Source organism: Hyla sarda, unplaced genomic scaffold (genome assembly GCF_029499605.1).
Source record: "Hyla sarda isolate aHylSar1 unplaced genomic scaffold, aHylSar1.hap1 scaffold_67, whole genome shotgun sequence".
Lineage (NCBI taxonomy): Eukaryota > Metazoa > Chordata > Amphibia > Anura > Hylidae > Hyla > Hyla sarda.
Genome location: NW_026610686.1, coordinates 384840 through 407639, shown reverse-complemented (window position 1 = coordinate 407639; position 22800 = coordinate 384840). Strand labels below are relative to the sequence as shown.

At 50.6% G+C, this 22800-nt stretch overlaps 1 protein-coding gene across 1 annotated transcript in view; it reads left to right on the top strand.

Annotated features, from left to right (window-relative positions):
• The first annotated feature begins 12198 nt into the window (after nt 1-12198).
• Nucleotides 12199-22800, top strand: part of EPPK1 (epiplakin 1) — a 64404-nt gene continuing 53802 nt past the window's right edge. Inside the window, exon 1 of the mRNA XM_056554330.1 lies at nt 12199-12288. The gene's annotated coding sequence lies outside the window, so the exon portion shown is untranslated. The remainder of the gene's footprint in view (nt 12289-22800) is intronic.

The following is a 22800-nucleotide window of genomic DNA, read 5'->3' as shown; positions in this document are numbered from 1 at the left end:
CTCGTGTGTAAGGGTAAGGGGGCCTCCGCTCGTGTGTAAGGGGAAGGGGGCCTCCGCTCGTGTGTAAGGGGAAAGGGGCCTCCGCTCGTGTGTAAGGGGAAGGGGGCCTCCGCTCGTGTGTAAGGGGAAGGGGGCCTCCGCTCGTGTGTAAGGGGAAGGGGGCCTCCGCTTGTGTGTAAGGAGAAGGGGCCTCCGCTCGTGTGTAAGGGGAAGGGGGCCTCCACTCGTGTGTAAGGGGAAGGGGGCCTCCGCTCGTGTGTAAGGGGAAGGGGGCCTCCGCTCGTGTGTAAGGGTAAGGGGGCCTCTGCTCGTGTGTAAGGGGAAGGGGGCCTCCGCTCGTGTGTAAGGGGAAGGGGGCCTCCGCTCGTGTGTAAGGGGAAGGGGGCCTCCGCTCGTGTGTAAGGGGAAGGGGGCCTCTGCTCGTGTGTAAGGGGAAGGGGGCCTCCGCTCGTGTGTAAGGGGGCCTCCGCTCGTGTGTAAGGGGAAGGGGGCCTCCGCTCGTGTGTAAGGGGAAGGGGGCCTCCGCTTGTGTGTAAGGGGGCCTCCGCTCGTGTGTAAGGGGAAGGGGGCCTCCGCTTGTGTGTAAGGGGAAAGGGGCCTCCGCTCGTGTGTAAGGGGAAGGGGGCCTCCGCTCGTGTGTAAGGGGAAGGGGGCCTCCGCTCGTGTGCTAGCTGATCGGGACATTGCGATTTTATCAGCCCCACTGAGCTGCCGGGAAGCTTTCACTTTCATTTTAGACGCAGCGATCAACTTTGATCGCCGCGTCTAAAGGGTTAGTAGCGCGCGCACAACGATCGGTGCCGCATGCTATTAGCCCATGGTCCCGGCTATCATTAGTCGACCTGGTATGATGCGGGGTCACGGCGTGCCCCCGTTTTAAATACCGGGACCGGGTGTACAGGTACGCCCTACGTCCTTAAGAGGTTAAAGGAAAACTGTCAGCTGCTTCCCCCGCACTAATCAGTGGTACTGGCTGGTAGTGCGGGGGACGCTGATCAGTGTGGTCCTTACCATGCCCAGATCGGCCGCGCTATTTGGCCGTAATCTTCTATTTTCGGTATATGCTAATGAGGTGCTAACTAGCACTCTGACATCAGTGCCGCCAGCCGAAGCACCGCCCAGCTCATCAATATTCCTCCCCTCTCTCTTCATTACAGAGTGAGGAGAAGAGGGAGAGGCGGAGGGAGGGGAGGAATATTGATGAGCTGGGTGGTGCTGCGGCTGGCGGCACTGATGTCAGAGTGCTAGTTAGCACCTCATTAGCATATACCGAAAATAGAAGATTACGGCCAAACAGCGCGGAGGGTCCAGGCATGGTAAGGACCACACTGATCAGCGTCCCCCGCACTACCAGCCAGTACCACTGATTAGTGCGGGGGGAGACAGCTGACAGTTTTCCTTTAAGGTGAAAATGGGCTGGGTCCTTAAGGGGTTAAAGGGGCAGGCACCTGAGCGCGCGGTACACCAACTTTAATATCCCGGGGCGATCGCCATACACCTACACAGAGAACATGTGACCGAGGGGGAGTGGAGCCCGAATGGGGAAAACAGGGGGACAACTGGGGGGGAGGCAGGGATGTGGAATTCCTATCGCCCGACGCCCGGGACAAGCAGTTTTGGGCGCCGGGCAGGTGAATTTGTCGCCCCCCTCCCCCCCCACAGCACGATCGCAGGGGGGCGATCCACTATAGAGGTGGCCGGCTGCGGTGGCCGGCTGCTGTGGCCGGCTGCTGTTCCGCTCTGTCCCGCTCTGTCATTGATAGATTCTGGCTGTACCAGACTATATCAATGGATCACAGATCAATGGAGTTCAATAGAATCTATTCATCTGTCTGAGGAATCTCATGATTCCTCCTATAAGTCTAATAAAGTGTAAAAAAAAAAAAAAAGTTTTAATAAAAGTTTGAAAGACACCCAGTGGTCTCCAAACTGTGGCCCTCCAGATGTTACAAAACTACAATTCCCAGCATGCCAGGACAGCCGTTGGCTGTCCGGGCATGCTGGGAGTTGTAGTTTTGCAACATCTGGAGGGCCACAGTTTGAAGACCGCTGCATTAACCCCTTCCATGTTAAAAGTTCAAATCACCCCCCTTTTCCTATATAAAAACATGCAAACATAATAAAAATAAACATATTGGTGCGTAATTGTACAACCTATTAAAATATAACATTATGTATCCCGTACGGTAAATGTAAAAAAATACCAAACCACAGATTTGCAATTATTATAATATCCCAGAAAAAAAAGTTAAAAAGCGATTAAAAAGTCAGATCAATGCCAAAATGGTAACGATCCAAAAAACAGATTATGGCGCAAAACATGAGCCCTCATACAGCCTGGTATGCGGAAAAAAAATAAAGCTACAGGGGTTAAAAAATGGCAATTAGTAAAACATGACGTAAACGATACAAATCTGGTATCGCTGTAATCAGGCGCCTAAAGTATAAAACTGACATGTTATCTGACCACAAGGTAAATGGCGCAGAAAAGAAAAACACCAAATCTGCAAAATTATCTTTTACTATTTCAATTTCACTTCCATTAATATATATTTTTTGGTTCAGAGAATATGTTATTGAAAAATTAAAAGGTGTCATTATAGTAGGTAGGTATCATTATAGTAGGTAGGTATCATTATAGTAGGTAGATATCATTATAGTAGGTAGATAACATTATAGTAGGTAGTTCTTATTATAGTAGGTAGATATCATTATAGTAGTTATCATTATAGTAGGTAGTTTTCATAATAGTAGTTATCATTATAGTAGGTAGTTTTCATAATAGTAGGTAGATAACATTATAGTAGGTAGATAACATTATAGTAGGTAGTTCTTATTATAGTAGGTAGTTCTCATTATAGTAGGTAGATAACATTATAGTTGGTAGTTCTTATTATAGTGGGTAGTTCTCATTATAGTAGGTAGATAACATTATAGTTGGTAGTTCTTATTATAGTGGGTAGTTCTCATTATAGTAGGTAGGTATAATTATAGTAGGTAGTTCTCATTATAGTAGGTAGATATCATTATAGTTGGTAGTTCTCATTATAGTAGGTAGTTCTCATGATAGTAGGTAGGTATAATTATAGTAGCTAGTTCTCATGATAGTAGGTAGGTATAATTATAGTAGGTAGTTCTCATGATAGTAGGTAGGTATAATTATAGTAGGTGTCACGATGCCGGCTGGCAGGTAGTGGATCCTCTGTGCCAGAGAGGGATTGGCGAGGACCGTGCTAGTGGACCGGTTCTAAGTCACTACTGGTATTCACCAGAGCCCGCCGCAAAGCGGGATGGACTTGCTGCGGCGGTAGTGACCAGGTCGTATCCACTAGCAACGGCTCAACCTCTCTGGCTGCTGAAGATAGGCGCGGTACAAGGGAGTAGACAGAAGCAAGGTCGGACGTAGCAGAAGGTCGGGGGCAGGCGGCAAGGTTCGTAGTCAGGGTGGATAGCAGAAGTTCAGGTAACACAGGCTTTGGACACACAAAACGCTTTCACTGGCACAAGGCAACAAGATCCGGCAAGGGAGTGCATGGGAGGAGGTCAGATATAGTCTGGGAGCAGATGGAAGCCAATTAAGCTAATTGGGCCAGGCACCAATCATTGGTGCACTGGCCCTTTAAGTCTCAGGGAGCTGGCGCGCGCGCGCCCTAGAGAGCGGAGCCGCGCGCGCCAGCACATGACAGCAGGGGACGGGAACGGGTAAGTGACCTGGGATGCGATTCGCGAGCGGGCGCGTCCCGCTGTGCGAATCGCATCCCCAACGGCCATGACAGTGCAGCGCTCCCGGTCAGCGGGACTGACCGGGGAGCTGCAGGGAGAAAGACGCCGTGAGCGCTCCGGGGAGGAGCGGGGACCCGGAGCGCTAGGCGTAACAGTACCCCCCCCCTTAGGTCTCCCCTTTTTTTTGTCCGGTGACTGCCTCCCCTGGGATGAGGACACCGGGAAGGAATGGATGGTTTCCTCAATGGCAGGCAGTACAGCAGGAGTGGGAATGGGGAGGGAGGGCAGAGGGCGAGGCCTGGCACGGGGCAGTGTGACACCAGGACGAGGGCCATGAGGGGACACAGAGGCTTGCCTGAGTGGACTGGGAGGGGGGGAGAGGCATTTTCTGTGGCAGGCAGAGTCCCTAACGACCTTAGGGGGACCGGATACAGGAGGAACCACAGGGTCACGGCAGGGAGTACTGGGAACCGGTTTAAGGCAGTCCTTGGAACAAGAGGGACCCCAACTCTTGATCTCCCCAGTGGACCAGTCCAGGGTTGGGGAATGGTGTAGAAGCCAGGGTAGTCCAAGGAGAATTTCGGAAGTGCAATTGGGAAGGACCAAAAATTCTATTTTCTCGTGATGAGGTCCGATGCACATTAGGAGGGGCTCCGTGCGGTAACGCACGGTGCAATCCAACCTGGCTCCGTTGACCGCGGAAATGTGGAGTGGCTTGACAAGACGGGTCACCGGAATGCGGAATTTATTCACCAAGGACTCCCGAATAAAATTCCCAGAAGCTCCAGAGTCCAGGCAGGCCACGGCTGAGAGGGGAGAGCTGGCTGAAGTAGAAATCCGAACAGGCACCGTGAGACGTGAAGAAGCCGACTTAGCATCAAGAGACGCCACACCCACGAGAGCTGGGTGCGAGCGTGCGTTTCCCAGACGTGGAGGACGGATAGGGCAATCCACCAAAAAATGTTCGGTACTGGCACAGTACAGACAAAGATTCTCTTCCTTACGGCGATTCCTCTCTTCCAGGGTCAGGCGAGACCGATCCACTTGCATGGCTTCCTCGGCGGGAGGCCTGGGCGCAGATTGCAATGGAGACTGTGGGAGAGGTGTCCAGAGATCTAAGTCTTTTTCCTGGCGGAGCTCTTGATGTCTCTCAGAAAAACGCATGTCAATGCGAGTGGCTAGATGAATGAGTTCATGCAGGTTAGCAGGAGTTTCTCGTGCGGCCAGAACATCTTTAATGTTGCTGGATAGGCCTTTTTTAAAGGTCGCGCAGAGGGCCTCATTATTCCAGGATAATTCTGAAGCAAGAGTACGGAATTGTATGGCGTACTCGCCAACGGAAGAATTACCCTGGACCAGGTTCAGCAGGGCAGTCTCAGCAGAAGAGGCTCGGGCAGGTTCCTCAAAGACACTTCGAATTTCCGAGAAGAAGGAGTGTACAGAGGCAGTGATGGGGTCATTGCGGTCCCAGAGCGGTGTGGCCCATGACAGAGCTTTTCCAGACAGAAGGCTGACTACGAAAGCCACCTTAGACCTTTCAGTAGGAAACTGGTCCGACATCATCTCCAAATGCAGGGAACATTGCGAAAGAAAGCCACGGCAAAACTTAGAGTCCCCATTAAATTTGTCCGGCAAGGACAGGCGGAGGCTAGGAGTGGCCACTCGCTGCGGAAGGGGTGCAGGAGCTGGCGGAGGAGATGGTTGCTGCTGCTGTAGCTGAGACTGAATCTGATGTAGCTGCGACTGGAGTTGCTGAGTCATGGTGGTCAAGTACGACAGCTGGTGATCTTGTTGGGCAATCTGTCGGGCTTGCTGGGCGACCAGTGTGGGGAGGTCGGCGACAACAGGCAGAGGAACTTCAGCGGGATCCATGGCCGGATCTACTGTCACGATGCCGGCTGGCAGGAGGTGGATCCTCTGTGCCAGAGAGGGATTGGCGTGGACCGTGCTAGTGGACCAGTTCTAAGTCACTACTGGTTTTCACCAGAGCCCGCCGCAAAGCGGGATGGACTTGCTGCGGCGGTAGTGACCAGGTCGTATCCACTAGCAACGGCTCAACCTCTCTGGCTGCTGAAGATAGGCGCGGTACAAGGGAGTAGACAGAAGCAAGGTCGGACGTAGCAGAAGGTCGGGGGCAGGCGGCAAGGATCGTAGTCAGGGTGGATAGCAGAAGTACTGGTACACAGGCTTTTGGACACACAAAATGCTTTCACTGGCACAAGGCAACAAGATCCGGCAAGGGAGTGCATGGGAGGAGGTCAGATAAAGGCAGGGAGCAGATGGAAGCCAATTAAGCTAATTGGGCCAGGCACCAATCATTGGTGCACTGGCCCTTTAAGTCTCAGGGAGCTGGCGCGCGCGCGCCCTAGAGAGCGGAGCCGCGCGCGCCAGCACATGACAGCAGGGGACGGGAACGGGTAAGTGACCTGGGATGCGATTCGCGAGCGGGCGCGTCCCGCTGTGCGAATCGCATCCCCAACGGCCATGACAGTGCAGCGCTCCCGGTCAGCGGGACTGACCGGGGAGCTGCAGGGAGAAAGACGCCGTGAGCGCTCCGGGGAGGAGCGGGGACCCGGAGCGCTAGGCGTAACAGTAGGTAGTTCTCATGATAGTAGGTAGGTATCATTATAGTAGGTAGTTATCATTATAGTAGTTCTCATTATAGTAGGTAGTTATCATTATAGTAGTTATCATTATAGTAGGTAGTTTTCATAATAGTAGGTAGATATCATTATAGTAGGTAGATAACATTATAGTAGATAGTTCTTATTATAGTAGGTAGTTCTCATTATAGTAGGTAGATAACATTATAGTTGGTAGTTCTTATTATAGTAGGTAGTTCTCATTATAGTAGGTAGGTATAATTATAGTAGGTAGTTCTCATTATAGTAGGTAGGTATCATTATAGTAGGTAGTTCTCATGATAGTAGGTAGGTATAATTATAGTAGGTAGTTCTCATGATAGTAGGTAGGTATAATTATAGTAGGTAGTTCTCATTATATTAGGTAGTTCTCGTTATAGTAGGTAGATATCATTATAGTAGGTAGTTATCATTATAGTAGGTAGTTCTCATTATAGTAGGTAGGTATCATTATAGTAGGTAGATATCATTATAGTAGGTAGTTATCATTATAGTAGGTAGTTCTCATGATAGTAGGTAGGTATAATTATAGTAGGTAGTTCTCATTATAGTAGGTAGTTCTCATTATAGTAGGTAGATATCATTATAGTAGGTAGTTCTCATTATAGTAGGTAGGTATCATTATAGTAGGTAGTTATCATTATAGTAGGTAGGTATCATTATAGTAGGTAGGTATCATTATAGTAGGTAGTTATCATTATAGTAGGTAGTTCTCATGATAGTAGGTAGGTATAATTATAGTAGGTAGTTCTCATTATAGTAGGTAGTTCTCATTATAGTAGGTAGATATCATTATAGTTGGTAGTTCTCATTATAGTAGGTAGTTCTCATGATAGTAGGTAGGTATCATTATAATAGGTAGTTCTCATTATAGTAGGTAGTTCTCGTTATAGTAGGTAGATATCATTATAGTAGGTAGTTATCATTATAGTAGGTAGTTATCATTATAGTAGGTAGGTATCATTATAGTAGTTCTCATTATAGTAGATAGTTCTCATTATGGTAGGTAGTTCTCGTTATAGCAGGTAGTTATCATTATAGTAGGTAGGTATCATTATAGTAGGTAGGTATCATTATAGTAGGTAGGTATCATTATAGTAGGTAGTTCTCATTATAGTAGGTAGTTCTCATTATAGTAGGTAGTTTTCATTATAGTAGGTAGGTATCATTATAGTAGTTATCATTATAGTAGGTAGTTCTCATTATAGAAGGTAGGTATCATTATAGTAGGTAGATATCATTATAGAAGGTAGATATCATTATAGAAGGTAGGTATCATTATAGTAGGTAGGTATCATTATAGTAGTTATCATTATAGTAGATATCATTATAGTAGGTAGTTCTCATTATAGAAGGTAGATATCATTATAGTAGGTAGGTATCATTATAGAAGGTAGGTATCATTATAGTAGGTAGATATCATTATAGTAGGTAGTTATCATTATAGTAGGTAGTTCTCATTATAGTAGGTAGGTATCATTATAGTAGGTAGTTATCATTATTGTAGGTAGTTATCATTATAGTAGGTAGGTATCATTATAGTAGGTAGGTATCATTATAGAAGGTAGGTATCATTATAGTAGTTATCATTATAGTAGGTAGTTCTCATTATAGAAGGTAGGTATCATTATAGTAGGTAGGTATCATTATAGTAGGTAGTTATGGCTATTATAGGGTGAGGAGGAAAAAATTAGAGCGTAAAAGCGAAAATTGGGCGAACAAGTGGATCGTCAGGAGGGACAAGTAGATTTTGCTCCATTTTAGTCCCGTGTACAAGTAGTTTTTTATAAAATTTCCACATCCCTGGGAGGTCACAGGGGTGATATGGGGGGGGGGAGGTCACAGGGGTGATATGGGGGGGGAGTCACAGGGGTGATATGGGGGGGAGGTCACAGGGGTGATATGGGGGGGAGTCACAGGGGTGATATGGGGGGGAGGTCACAGGGGTGATATGGGGGGGAGTCACAGGGGTGATATGGGGGGGAGGTCACAGGGGTGATATGGGGGGGGGAGTCACAGGGGTGATATGGGGGGGGAGTCACAGGGGTGATATGGGGGGGGAGAAGGTCACAGGGGTGATATGTGGGGGGAGGTCACAGGGGTGATATGGGGGGGAGGTCACAGGGGTGATATGGGGGGGAGGTCACAGGGGTGATATGGGGGGGAGGTCACAGGGGTGATATGGGGGGGAGTCACAGGGGTGATATGGGGGGGAGGTCACAGGGGTGATATGGGGGGGGGGAGTCACAGGGGTGATATGGGGGGGAGGTCACAGGGGTGATATGGGGGGGGGAGTCACAGGGGTGATATGGGGGGGGAGTCACAGGGGTGATATGGGGGGGAGGTCACAGGGGTGATATGGGGGGGAGGTCACAGGGGTGATATGGGGGGGAGGTCACAGGGGTGATATGGGGGGGGGGAGAAGGTCACAGGGGTGATATGGGGGGGGGGGAGAAGGTCACAGGGGTGATATGGGGGGGGGAGAAGGTCACAGGGGTGATATGGGGGGAGGTCACAGGGGTGATATGGGGGGGAGATCACAGGGGTGATATGGGGGGGAGGTCACAGGGGTGATATGGGGGGGAGGTCACAGAGGTGATATGGGGGGGGGAGAAGGTCACAGGGGTGATATGGGGGGGGAGAAGGTCACAGGGGTGATATGGGGGGAGGAGAAGGTCAAAGGGGTGATATGGGGGGAAGGTCACAGGGGTGATATGGGGGGGAGGTCACAGGGGTGATATGGGGGGGGAGGTCACAGGGGTGATATGGGGGGGAGGTCACAGGGGTGATATGGGGGGGAGGTCACAGGGGTGATATGGGGGGGAGGTCACAGGGGTGATATGGGGGGAGGTCACAGGGGTGATATGGGGGGGGAGGTCACAGGGGTGATATGGGGGGGAGGTCACAGGGGTGATATGGGGGGGGAGGTCACAGGGGTGATATGGGGGGGAGGTCACAGGGGTGATATGGGGGGGGAGGTCACAGGGGTGATATGGGGGGGGAGGTCACAGGGGTGATATGGGGGGGGAGGTCACAGGGGTGATATGGGGGGGAGGTCACAGGGGTGATATGGGGGGGAGGAGGTCACAGGGGTGATATGGGGGGGAGGAGGTCACAGGGGTGATATGGGGGGAGAAGGCCACAGGGGTGATATGGGGGGGGGGAGAAGGTCACAGGGGTGATATGGGGGGAGAAGGTCACAGGGGTGATATGGGGGGGGGAGAAAGTCAAAGGGGTGATATGGGGGGGAGGTCACAGGGGTGATATGGGGGGGAGGTCACAGGGGTGATATGGGGGGGAGGTCACAGGGGTGATATGGGGGGGAGGTCACAGGGGTGATATGGGGGGGAGGTCACAGGGGTGATATGGGGGGGGGGGAGAGAAGGTCACAGGGGTGATATGGGGGGGGGAGGAGGTCACAGGGGTGATATGGGGGGGGAGGTCACAGGGGTGATATGGGGGGGAGGTCACAGGGGTGATATGGGGGGGGGGAGAAGGTCACAGGGTTGATATGGGGGGGGAGAAGGTCACAGGGGTGATATGGGGGGGAGGTCACAGGGGTGATATGGGGGGAGGTCACAGGGGTGATATGGGGGGGAGGTCACAGGGGTGATATGGGGGGGAGGTCACAGGGGTGATATGGGGGGGGGGGAGGTCACTGGGGTGATATGGGGGGGAGGTCACAGGGGTGATATGGGGGGGAGGTCACAGGGGTGATATGGGGGGGGAGAAGGTCACAGGGTTGATATGGGGGGGGAGAAGGTCACAGGGGTGATATGGGGGGGAGGTCACAGGGGTGATATGGGGGGGGAGGTCACAGCGGTGATATGGGGGGGAGGTCACAGGGGTGATATGGGGGGGGAGGTCACAGGGGTGATATGGGGGGGGAGGTCACAGCGGTGATATGGGGGGGGAGGTCACAGGGGTGATATGGGGGGGGGGAGGTCACAGGGGTGATATGGGGGGGAGGTCACAGGTGTGATATGGGGGGGGAGGTCACAGGGGTGATATGGGGGGGAGGTCACAGGGGTGATATGGGGGGGGAGGTCACAGGGGTGATATGGGGGGGAGGTCACAGGGGTGATATGGGGGGAGGTCACAGGGGTGATATGGGGGGGGAGAAGGTCACAGGGGTGATATGGGGGGAGGAGAAGGTCAAAGGGGTGATATGGGGGGAAGGTCACAGGGGTGATATGGGGGGGAGGTCACAGGGGTGATATGGGGGGAGGTCACAGGGGTGATATGGGGGGGAGGAGGTCACAGGGGTGATATGGGGGGGAGGTCACAGGGGTGATATGGGGGGGAGGTCACAGGGGTGATATGGGGGGGGGAGGTCACAGGGGTGATATGGGGGGGAGGTCACAGGGGTGATATGGGGGGGAGGTCACAGGGGTGATATGGGGGGGAGGTCACAGGGGTGATATGGGGGGGAGGTCACAGGGGTGATATGGGGGGGAGGTCACAGGGGTGATATGGGGGGGAGGTCACAGGGGTGATATGGGGGGGAGGTCACAGGGGTGATATGGGGGGGGAGAAGGTCACAGGGGTGATATGGGGGGAGAAGGTCACAGGGGTGATATGGGGGGGGGGAGAAGGTCAAAGGGGTGATATGGGGGGGAGGTCACAGGGGTGATATGGGGGGAAGGTCACAGGGGTGATATGGGGGGGAGGTCACAGGGGTGATATGGGGGGGGAGGAGAAGGTCAAAGGGGTGATATGGGGGAGGTACAGGGGTGATATGGGGGGGAGAAGGTCACAGGGGTGATATAGGGGGGGAGGTCACAGGGGTGATATGGGGGGGAGAAGGTCACAGGGGTGATATGGGGGGGGGAGGTCACAGGGGTGATATGGGGGGAGGAGAAGGTCACAGGGGTGATATGGGGGGGGAGGTCACAGGGGTGATATGGGGGGGGAGAAGGTCACAGGGGTGATATAGGGGGGGAGAAGGTCACAGGGGTGATATAGGGGGGGAGGTTACAGGGGTGATATAGGGGGGGAGGTCACAGGGGTGAAATGGGGGGGAGAAGGTCACAGGGGTGATATGGGGGGGGAGAAGGTCACAGGGGTGATATGGGGGGGAGGTCACAGGGGTGATATGGGGGGAGGAGAAGGTCACAGGGGTGATATGGGGGGGGAGGTCACAGGGGTGATATGGGGGGAGGTCACAGGGGTGATATGGGGGGGAGGTCACAGGGGTGATATGGGGGGGAGGTCACAGGGGTGATATGGGGGGGGAGGTCACAGGGGTGATATGGGGGGAGGTCACAGGGGTGATATGGGGGGGGGAGGTCACAGGGGTGATATGGGGGGGGAGGTTACAGGGGTGATATGGGGGGGGAGGTCACAGGGGTGATATGGGGGGGGAGGTCACAGGGGTGATATGGGGGGGGGAGGTCACAGGGGTGATATGGGGGGGAGGTCACAGGGGTGATATGGGGGGAGGTCACAGGGGTGATATGGGGGGGGAGGTCACAGGGGTGATATGGGGGGGAGGTCACAGGGGTGATATGGGGGGGGGGAGAAGGTCACAGGGGTGATATGATGGGAGGAGTAGGGACACCAGGTCTAGAGGTTAACCCTTTCCTGAGGAGTCCAGTGACCTGCAGGCGCCCAGCAGTGGAATGTGCCGAGTGTATGAGAAGAGCCGAGGAGCCCCTCCCCCGGAGACGTCTTCATCATTACCTGATAATCTACGGCGTGTCACGTGACCCCGTCCTCCTCCAGACGCCGCCGGTCAATGAGAGATCCGCGCACAGTGCGCCCCCAGAGGCGACCGGGAGCAGCACACCCCGCGCGAGGACCAGACATGTGGGCGTGTCACACCTGTAGGGGGCGGGGCCAGCGGAGCAAATTCTCATATATAAAAGAGCTGAGAGCGCGACGAGTGAGGAGACTGCGCTGAGGAGAGCGGAGAGGAGCACAGGTGAGATACATCCCTGAGTGTACCGCAAGGGGGCTGAGATACATCCCTGACTGTACCGCACAGGTGAGATACATCCCTGAGTGTACCGCAAGGGGGCTGAGATACATCCCTGAGAAGGGGGCTGAGATACATCCCTGACTGTACCGCACAGGTGAGATACATCCCTGAGTGTACCGCAAGGGGGCTGAGATACATGCCTGACTGTACCGCACAGGTGAGATACATCCCTGAGTGTACCGCAAGGGGGCTGAGATACATCCCTGAGAAGGGGGCTGAGATACATGCCTGACTGTACCGCACAGGGAGGCTGAGATATATCCCTGACTGTACCGCACAGGTGAGATACATCCCTGAGTGTACCGCAAGGGGGCTGACATACATCCCTGATTACTGCACGGGGCTGAGATACATCCCTGACTGTACCTCACAGGGAGGCTGAGATACATCCCTGACTGTACCTCACAGGGAGGCTGAGATACATCCCTGACTGTACCTCACAGGGAGGCTGAGATACATCCCTGACTGTACCGCACAGGGAGGCTGAGATACATCCCTGACTGTACCGCACAGGGAGGCTGAGATACATCCCTGACTGTACCGCACAGGGAGGCTGAGATACATCCCTGACTGTACCGCACAGGGAGGCTGAGATACATCCCTGACTGTACCGCACAGGGAGGCTGAGATACATCCCTGACTGTACCGCACAGGGAGGCTGAGATACATCCCTGACTGTACCGCACAGGGAGGCTGAGATACATCCCTGACTGTACCTCACAGGGAGGCTGAGATACATCCCTGACTGTACCTCACAGGGAGGCTGAGATACATCCCTGACTGTACCTCACAGGGAGGCTGAGATACATCCCTGACTGTACCTCACAGGGAGGCTGAGATACATCCCTGACTGTACCGCACAGGGAGGCTGAGATACATCCCTGACTGTACCGCACAGGGAGGCTGAGATACATCCCTGACTGTACCTCACAGGGAGGCTGAGATACATCCCTGACTGTACCTCACAGGGAGGCTGAGATACAACCCTGACTGTACCGCACATGTGGGCATTAGATACATCCCTGACTGTACCTCACAGGGAGGCTGAGATACATCCCTGACTGTACCTCACAGGGAGGCATTAGATACATCCCTGACTGTACCGCACATGGGGGCATTAGATACATCCCTGACTGTACCACACGGAGGAGGGCTGAGATACATCACTGACTGTACCACATACAGAGGAGGATGAGATACATCACTGACTGTACCGCACTAAGGGGGGCTGAGATACATCACTGACTGTACCGCACATGGGGGCATTAGATACATCCCTGACTGTACCGCACATGGGGGCATTAGATACATCCCTGACTGTACCACACATGGGGGCTGAGATACATCCCTGACTGTACCGCACATGGGGGCATTAGATACATAACAGGAGCAGATACTGTGGGTTGTAGTTCTAGCGGTCGTTCTAGTTCTGTGACTTCCTGCACACACACAGCTGAGGGTTTGTTACAGTGTATCAGGTGTAATGTGGTGATGTGGTGGATTTATCATTGGTTTTATTGCAGTAAATGTTTTGGTTCTGTTCACACTGCGCAGCTGAAAACGCGTCTCTAGTCTCCAGCTGTGATTTACTGTAGGGACGTATTTTCTAGCTGACTGTACCGCACGGGAGGCTGAGATACATCACTGACTGACTGTACCACATACAGAGGAGGATGAGATACATCACTGACTGTACCGCACTAAGGGGGGCTGAGATACATCACTGACTGTACCGCACATGGGGGCATTAGATACATCCCTGACTGTACCACACGGAGGAGGGCTGAGATACATCACTGACTGTACCACATACAGAGGAGGATGAGATACATCACTGACTGTACCGCACTAAGGGGGGCTGAGATACATCACTGACTGTACCGCACATGGGGGCATTAGATACATCCCTGACTGTACCGCACATGGGGGCATTAGATACATCCCTGACTGTACCGCACATGGGGCATTAGATACATCCCTGACTGTACCGCACATGGGGGCATTAGATACATAACAGGAGCAGATACTGTGGGTTGTAGTTCTAGCGGTCGTTCTAGTTCTGTGACTTCCTGCACACACACAGCTGAGGGTTTGTTACAGTGTATCAGGTGTAATGTGGTGGATTTATCATTGGTTTTATTGCAGTAAATGTTTTGGTTCTGTTCACACTGCGCAGCTGAAAACGCGTCTCTAGTCTCCAGCTGTGATTTACTGTAGGGACGTATTTACTAGCTGACTGTACCGCATGTGAGGCTGAGATACATCACTGACTGACTGTACCACATACAGAGGAGGATGAGATACATCACTGACTGACTGCACCACATACAGAGGAGGATGAGATACATCACTGACTGTACCACATACAGAGGAGGATGAGATACATCACTGACTGTACCGCACATGGGGGCATTAGATACATCCCTGACTGTACCGCACATGGGGGCATTAGATACATCCCTGACTGTACCGCACATGGGGGCATTAGATACATCCCTGACTGTACCGCACATGGGGGCATTAGATACATCCCTGACTGTACCGCACATGGGGCATTAGATACATCCCTGACTGTACCGCACATGGGGGCATTAGATACATAACAGGAGCAGATACTGTGGGTTGTAGTTCTAGCGGTCGTTCTAGTTCTGTGACTTCCTGCACACACACAGCTGAGGGTTTGTTACAGTGTATCAGGTGTAATGTGGTGGATTTATCATTGGTTTTATTGCAGTAAATGTTTTGGTTCTGTTCACACTGCGCAGCTGAAAACGCGTCTCTAGTCTCCAGCTGTGATTTACTGTAGGGACGTATTTACTAGCTGACTGTACCGCACGGGAGGCTGAGATACATCACTGACTGACTGTACCACATACAGAGGAGGATGAGATACATCACTGACTGTACCGCACTAAGGGGGGCTGAGATACATCACTGACTGCACCACACGGGGAGGCTGAGATACATCACTGACTGTACCACACGGGGAGGCTGAGATACATCACTGACTGCACCACACGGGGAGGCTGAGATACATCACTGACTGTACCACACGGGGGGGGGCTGAGATACATCACTGACTGTACCACACGGGGGGGGGCTGAGATACATCACTGACTGTACCACACGGGGAGGCTGAGATACATCCCTGACTGCACCACACGGGGAGGCTGAGATACATCCCTGACTGTACCACATGGGGAGGCTGAGATACATCCCTGACTGTACCACATGGGGAGGCTGAGATACATCCCTGACTGTACCACATGGGGGGGCTGAGATACATCCCTGACCTGGTAGAAGATATATCCAGCTGTGATTTGCGGTGGGGATGTATTTATGAGCTGCGCGCTCCGGTGGGATTTCTTATACAGCCGGAGCTTTTTTTGATACTTTTTTGGCACAAAAAACAGGTTCTGGTGGGTTGTGGCCCCGAGCTGTCCCAGTCCCCGGGGCCCCTGTCTATCATCCCCGAACCCATCTTTCAGGTTTAACTGGGGCCGTTGAGCAGTACAGGAATGTGGAGGCTGTTTGGGGCCCCGGGGGTCTGTATAGACAGGTGGAGGCTGCCTGGGGCCCCGGGGGTCTGTATAGACAGGTGGAGGCTGCCTGGGGCCCCGGGGGTCTGTATAGACAGGAATATGGAGGCTGCCTGGGGCTGATAGTGATGTCATAGATTGTATATACAGAGCGGTGATGTCACATGACCTAAGGAAAGTGTTTCCCAACCAGGGTGCCTCCAGCTGTTGTGAAACTACAACTCCCAGCATGCTTGGACAGCCAAAGGCTCCGGGACGGGTCTGGCGGGCGGCTCGGGACGGGTCTGGCGGGCGGCTCGGAACGGGGTCTGGCGGGCGGCTCCGGACGGGTCCGGGGGGGGGCGGCTCGGGACGGGTCCGGGGGGGCGGCTCGGGACGGGTCCGGGGGGGCGGCTCGGGACGGGTCCGGGGGGGGGCGGCTCGGGACGGGTCCGGGGGGGCGGCTCGGGACGGGTCCGGGGGGGGGCGGCTCGGGACGGGTCCGGGGGGGGGGCGGCTCGGGACGGGTCCGGGGGGGGCGGCTCGGGACGGGTCCGGGGGGGGCGGCTCGGGACGGGTCCGGGGGGGGGGCGGCTCGGGACGGGTCCGGGGGGGGCGGCTCGGGACGGGTCCGGGGGGGGGCGGCTCGGGACGGGTCCGGGGGGGGCGGCTCGGGACGGGTCCGGGGGGGCGGCTCGGGACGGTTACGGTGGGCGGCTCGGGACGGGTCCGGGGGGGCGGCTGGGGACGGGTCCGGGGGGGCGGCTGGGGACGGGTCCGGGGGGGCGGCTCGGGACGGGTCCGGGGGGCGGCTCGGGACGGGTCCGGGGGGGCGGCTCGGGACGGTTACGGTGGGCGGCTGGGGACGGGTCCGGGGGGGCGGCTGGGGACGGGTCCGGGGGGCGGCTGGGGACGGGTCCGGGGGGGCGGCTCAGGACGGTTTCGGTGGGCGGCTCGGGACGGGTCTGGGGGGCGGCTCAGGATGGACAGGACTTTCCTATAGGCTCCAGCGGGCGGCACATTCCACGTGTAGGTGTGATGATTGGGATCTAGCGCTCTCGTTGGGAGAAATTTCGAATGTTTTTGTTGTAAACTGCGCAAACAATTACTCAAATACTTTACAATCTATACCGCGCCTGCCGAAAAGGGGTGCGGTCCAAAACTTATATATGAGTTCATTAAAACTAAACTCTAAAAAATGAGACAAATTCTGACGAAAATCTACTTAAAGGTGACCACGAAATCACGTTCCAATACGTGGACTCTACACAGTACCACTTCTCTTATCCTGTGTGTATATATATATATATATATATATATATATATATACACACTGCACAGTACCACTTCTCTTATCCTGTGTGTATATATATATATACACTCTACACAGTACCACTTCTCTTATCCTGTGTATATATATATATATACACACTGCACAGTACCACTTCTCTTATCCTGTGTGTATATATATATACACTCTACACAGTACCACTTCTCTTATCCTGTGTGTGTGTATATATATATATATATATATATATATATATATATATATATATATACACACTACACAGTCACATCCCGACATCTATATACACCATATATATATATATATATATACACACTACACAGTACCACTTCTCTTATCCTGTGTGTATGTGTATATATATATATATATATATATATATATAGTCATGGCGGTAAATGTTGTCCCCCCTGAAATGTGTCTATAAAATGAAGTTTTTCTCACAGGAAAGGATTACAGTAACAGGTTTATTCCCTTTGTGTGTGTATATATAGATCTCCTCTCCTCTGTATATATATATATATATATATAGATCTCCTCTCCTCTGTATATATATATATATATATATATATATATAGATCTCCTCTCCTCTGTGTGTGTGTATATATATATATATATATATATATATATATATATATATATATATATATAGATCTCCTCTCCTCTGTGTGTATATATATATAGATCTCCTCTCCTCTGTATATATATATATATATATATATATATATATATATAGATCGATCTCCTCTCCTCTGTATGTATGTATATATATATATATATATATATATATAGATCTCCTCTCCTCTGTGTGTGTATATATATATATATATATATATATATATATATATATATATAGATCTCCTCTCCTCTGTATATATATATATATATATATAGATCTCCTCTCCTCTGTGTGTATATATATATATAGATCTCCTCTCCTCTGTATATATATATATATATATATATATATATATATATATATATATAGATCGATCTCCTCTCCTCTGTATGTATATATATATAGATCACCTCTCCTCTGTATGTATATATATATATATAGATCACCTCTCCTCTGTGTGTATATATATATATATAGATCGATCTCCTCTCCTCTGTATGTATATATATATATATATAGATCACCTCTCCTCTGTGTGTGTATATATATATATATATAGATCTCCTCTCCTCTGTATGTGTATATATATATATATATATATATATATATATATAGATCTCCTCTCCTCTGTGTATATATATATATATATATATATATATATATATCTCCTCTCCTCTGTGTGTGTGTATGTATGTATATATATATATATATATATATATATATATATATATATATATATATAGATCTCCTCTCCTCTGTATATATAGATATAGATCTCCTCTCCTCTGTATATATAGATATAGATCTCCTCTCCTCTGTATATATAGATATAGATCTCCTCTCCTCTGTGTGTATATATATATATATATATATCTCCTCTCCTCTGTGTGTGTGTGTATATATATATATAGATCTCCTCTCCTCTGTGTGTGTGTGTATATATATATATATATATATATATATATATATATATATAGATCTCCTCTCCTCTCCTCTGTATATATAGATATAGATCTCCTCTCCTCTGTATATATATATATATATAGATCTCCTCTCCTCTGTGTGTGTGTATATATATATATATATATATATATATATATATATATAGATCTCCTCTCCTCTCCTCTGTATATATAGATATAGATCTCCTCTCCTCTGTATATATAGATATAGATCTCCTCTCCTCTGTATATATAGATATAGATCTCCTCTCCTCTGTGTATATATATATATATATATAGATCTCCTCTCCTCTGTATATATAGATATAGATCTCCTCTCTGTGTATATATATATATATATATATATATCTCCTCTCCTCTGTGTGTGTGTATATATATATATATCTCCTCTCCTCTGTGTATATATATATATATATATATATATATATATATATATATATAGATCTCCTCTCCTCTGTGTGTATATATATATATATATATATATATATATATATATATATATTGCAGTAACACAGGTTTTGCTATACACATGTTTATTCCCTTTGTGTGTATTGGAACTAAACCAAAAAAGGAGGAAAAAAAGCAAATTGGACCTAATGTCACCAAACTCCAAAAATGGTCTGGACACAATTATTGGCCCCTTTCATAATTGTGGATAAATAAGATTGTTTCCAGCATGTGATGTTCCTTTATACTCACCTGGGGCAGGTAACAGGTGTGGGAAATAACAATCACACCTGACAGCAGATAAAAAGGAGAGAAGTTCACTTAGTCTTTGCATTGTGTGTCTGTGTGTGCCACACTAAGCATGGACAATAGAAAGAGGAGAAGAGAACTGTCTGAGGACTTGAGAACCAAAATTGTGGAAAAATATCAACAATCTCCAGGTTACACGTCCATCTCCAGAGATCTAGATTTGTCTTTGTCCACAGTGCGCAACATTATCAAGAAGTTTACACCCCATGGCACTGTAGATAATCTCCCTGGGCGTGGACGGAAGAGAAAAACTGATGAAAGGTGTCACCGCAGGATAGTCCGGATGGTGGATAAGCAGCCCCAAACAAGTTCCAGAGATATTCAAGCTGTCCTGCAGGCTCAGGGAGCATCAGTGTCTGCGCGAACTATCCATCCACATTTATATGAAATGAAACGCTATGGAGGTGACCCAGGAGGACCCCCACTATGGAGGTGACCCAGGAGGACCCCCACTATGGAGGAGACCCAGGAGGACCCCCGCTATGGAGGAGACCCAGGAGGACCCCCGCTATGGAGGAGACCCAGGAGGACCCCCGCTATGGAGGAGACCCAGGAGGACCCCCGCTATGGAGGAGACCCAGGAGGACCCCCGCTATGGAGGAGACCCAGGAGGACCCCCGCTATGAAGGAGACCCAGGAGGACCCCCGCTATGAAGGAGACCCAGGAGGACCCCCGCTATGGAGGAGACCCAGGAGGACCCCCGCTATGGAGGAGACCCAGGAGGACCCCCGCTATGGAGGAGACCCAGGAGGACCCCCGCTATGGAGGAGACCCAGGAGGACCCCCGCTATGGAGGAGACCCAGGAGGACCCCCGCTATGGAGGAGACCCAGGAGGACCCCCGCTATGGAGGAGACCCAGGAGGACCCCCGCTATGGAGGAGACCCAGGAGGACCCCCGCTATGGAGGAGACCCAGGAGGACCCCCGCTATGGAGGAGACCCAGGAGGACCCCCGCTATGGAGGAGACCCAGGAGGACCCCACTATGGAGGAGACCCAGGAGGACCCCACTATGGAGGAGACCCAGGAGGACCCCACTATGGAGGAGACCCAGGAGGACCCCACTATGGAGGAGACCCAGGAGGACCCCACTATGGAGGAGACCCAGGAGGACCCCACTATGGAGGAGACCCAGGAGGACCCCGCTATGGAGGAGACCCAGGAGGACCCCGCTATGGAGGAGACCCAGGAGGACCCCCGCTATGGAGGAGACCCAGGAGGACCCCCGCTATGGAGGAGACCCAGGAGGACCCCCGCTATGGAGGAGACCCAGGAGGACCCCCGCTATGGAGGAGACCCAGGAGGACCCCCGCTATGGAGGAGACCCAGGAGGACCCCCGCTATGGAGGAGACCCAGGAGGACCCCCGCTATGGAGGAGACCCAGGAGGACCCCCGCTATGGAGGAGACCCAGGAGGACCCCCGCTATGGAGGAGACCCAGGAGGACCCCCGCTATGGAGGAGACCCAGGAGGACCCCCGCTATGGAGGAGACCCAGGAGGACCCCCGCTATGGAGGAGACCCAGGAGGACCCCCGCTATGGAGGAGACCCAGGAGGACCCCCGCTATGGAGGAGACCCAGGAGGACCCCCGCTATGGAGGAGACCCAGGAGGCCCCCCGCTATGGAGGAGACCCAGGAGGCCCCCCGCTATGGAGGAGACGCAGGAGGCCCCCCGCTATGGAGGAGACCCAGGAGGACCCCACTATGGAGGAGACCCAGGAGGACCCCACTGCTAACACAGAGACATAAAAACCAAGACTACATTTTACCAAAATGAACTTGAGTAACCAAAATTCTTCTGGGAAAATGTCTTGTGGACAGATGAGACCACGATAGATCTTTTTGGTAAAGCAAATCATTCTACTGTTTACTGAAAACAGAATGAGGTCTACAAAGAAAAGAGCACAGTACCTACAGTGACATATGGGGGAGGTCAGTGATGTTTTGGGTTGTTTTGCTGCCTCTGGTACTGGGGGCCTTGAATGTGTACAAGACATCATGAAATCTGAGGATTACCAACGGATTTTGGGTCGCACTGTACAGCCCAGTGTCAGAAAGCTGGGTTTGTGTCCGAGATCTTGGGTCTTCCAGCAGGACAATGACCCCAAACATACGTCAAAAAGCCCCAGAAATGGACGACAACAAAGCGCTGGAGAGTTCTGAAGTGTCAGCAATGAGTCCAGATCTAAATCCCATTGATCACCTGTGGAGAGATCTTATAATTACTGTTGGGAAAAGGCGCCGTCCAATAAGAGACCGGGAGCAGTTTGTAAAGGAAGAGTGGTCCAACATTCCCGGCTGAGAGGTGTAAGAAGCTTATTGATGGTTATAGGAAGAGTGGTCCAACATTCCCGGCTGAGAGGTGTAAGAAGCTTATTGATGGTTATAGGAAGAGTGGTCCAACATTCCCGGCTGAGAGGTGTAAGAAGCTTATTGATGGTTATAGGAAGAGAGGTCCAACATTCCGGCTGAGAGGTGTAAGAAGCTTATTGATGGTTATAGGAAGAGTGGTCCAACATTCCCGGCTGAGAGGTGTAAGAAGCTTATTGATGGTTATAGGAAGAGAGGTCCAACATTCCGGCTGAGAGGTGTAAGAAGCTTATTGATGGTTAAAGGAAGACACTGATCTCACTTATTTTTTCCAAAGGGTGTGCAACCAAATATTAAGTTAAGGGGCCAATAATTGTGTCCGGACCATTTTTGGAGTTTGGTGACATTAGGTCCAATTTGCTTTTTTTCCTCCCTTTTTTGGTTTAGTTCCAATACAGACAAAGGGAATAAACATGTGTATAGCAAAACATGTGTTACTGCAATATATATATATATATATATATATATATATATATATATATATATATATATATACAGAGGAGAGGAGATCTATATATATATATATATATACACACAAAGGGGAAAAAAACATGTGTATAGCAAAACATGTGTTACTGCAATATATATATATATATATATATATATATATATATATATATATACACAGAGGAGAGGAGATATATATATACACACACACAGAGGAGAGGTGATCTATATATATATATATATATATATATATATATATACAGAGGAGAGGAGATCTATATATATATATACACACAGAGGAGAGGAGATCTATATATATATACAGAGGAGAGGAGATCTATATACACACACAGAGGAGAGGAGATCTTTATATATATATATATATATATATACAGAGGAGAGGAGATCTCTCTCTCTCTCTCTATATATATATATATATATATATATATATATATATATATACACAGAGGAGAGGAGAT